Consider the following 2,036-nt stretch of genomic DNA (forward strand, 5'->3'; position numbering starts at 1 on the left):
AGAAGCCCAATTGGCGTGCTCTCAACGGCGTTGGAAAGTAGACATCCTGGGCTTTCCAGCAATATATGATAGTCCATACTTTGCCCAAGATTTGATGGCCCAAACCGGCGTTCAAAGTCACCCTCAGAAATCCCAACGTTAAACGCCGGAACTGGCACCAAAATGGGAGTTAAACGCCCAAATTGGCATAAAAGCTGGCGTTTAACTCCAAGAGGAGTCTCTACACGAAAATGCTTCAATGCTCAGCCCAAGCACACACCAAGTGGGCCCGGAAGTGGATTTTTATGTCATTTACTCATCTCTGTAAACCCTAGGCTACTAGTTTTCTATAAGTAGGACCTTTTACTATTGTATTTTCATCTTGGGATTTCTTTTAATCTTTAGATCATCTTTGGACATCTAGTTCTTAGATCATTGGGAGGCTGGCCATTCGGCCATGCCTAGACCTTGTTCTTATGTATTTTCAACGGTGGAGTTTCTACACACCATAGATTAAGGTGTGGAGCTCTACTGTACCTCGAGTATTAATGCAACTACTATTGTTCTTCTATTCAATTCCGCTTGTTCTTGTTCTAAGATATCACTTGTTCTTCAACTTGATGAATGTGATGATCCGTGACACTCATCATCATTCTCACCTATGAACGTGTGACTGACAACCACCTCCGTTCTACCTTCGATTGGGTGCATATCTCTTGGATTCTTTAACCGGAATCTTCGTGGTATAGGCTAGAACTGATGGCGGCATTCAAGAGAATCCGGAAGGTCTAACCTTGTCTGTGGTATTCTGAGTAGGATTCAATGATTGAATGACTGTGACGTGCTTCAAACTCCTGAGGGCGGGGCGTTAGTGACAGACGCAAAAGAATCACTGGATTCTATTCCGGCCTGATTGAGAACCGACAGATGGATAGCCATGTCGTGACAGGGTGCGTTGAACATTTCCACTGAGAGGATGGGAGGTAGCCACTGACAACGGTGAAACCCTTGCTTAAGCTTGCCATGGAAAGGAGTAAGAAGGATTGGATGAAGACAGTAGGAAAGCAGAGAGACGGAAGGGAAGGCATCTTCATACGCTTATCTGAAGTTCCTACCAATGAATTACATAAGTATCTCTATCTTTATCTTTATGCTTCATTCGTATATCACCATACCCATTTGAGTTTGCCTGACTAAGATTTACAAGGTGACCATAGCTTGCTTCATACCAACAATCTCTGTGGGATCGACCCTTACTCGCGTAAGATTTATTACTTGGACGACCCAGTACACTTGCTGGTTAGTTGTGCGAAATTGTGTTTATGCCATGGTGTTGAATACCAAGTTTTTGGATTCATTACCGGGGATTATTTGAGTTGTGAAAAGTAGTGATCACAATTTCGTGCACCAATGGCACCGAGGACGGTGCCAAGCTTTAGGTGTGGGAGGTCGGTCAGTACCTGACTTCCAGAGGTAACCTCTCTCTTTCTCAACACCAATAGGTTTTTTTTCTTTTGTTAGATAGGGTAGATTGCATAGTAATAAGTGTTTGCATGTATATTCTGCTTGGTTAGAAATAATGAGTTTCTTTCAAGACCCTATTTTTGAAAATTTTCACTAATTCAAACAAAAAAAAATTCTATGTTAAACTCGTTTGAAGATTGTAATTAGGAACATGGTTTAGAGCTAGAACACACAACCTAGTGAGATTTTGAGCCTAATTGTATGGTTACATTATTTAACCATGATTTTTGTTCTTGTGTGTTTTTTCTCCTCTATGATTGTAGTCTATGGTTTGTTCCATTCTATATGTCCATTATTTAATGTATTCATGCATATGTATGATTGAGGCCATCATTTGTTATTAGCTCACTATCCCAAAAGGCCTACCATTCTAATTACCTTTGTTTGCCACTTTCAGTCTCTATATCCCCTTTTGTTCTTTATATTACCACATCACTTGCCTTAAGTGGAAAAACAAGTAATTACCCCAATTGAATCTTTGGTTAGCTTAAGATAGAGATTGTGTGTCAAATTAAGTGTGGGGAAACTATGGG

Source organism: Arachis hypogaea, chromosome 2 (assembly GCF_003086295.3).
Source record: "Arachis hypogaea cultivar Tifrunner chromosome 2, arahy.Tifrunner.gnm2.J5K5, whole genome shotgun sequence".
NCBI lineage: Eukaryota > Viridiplantae > Streptophyta > Magnoliopsida > Fabales > Fabaceae > Arachis > Arachis hypogaea.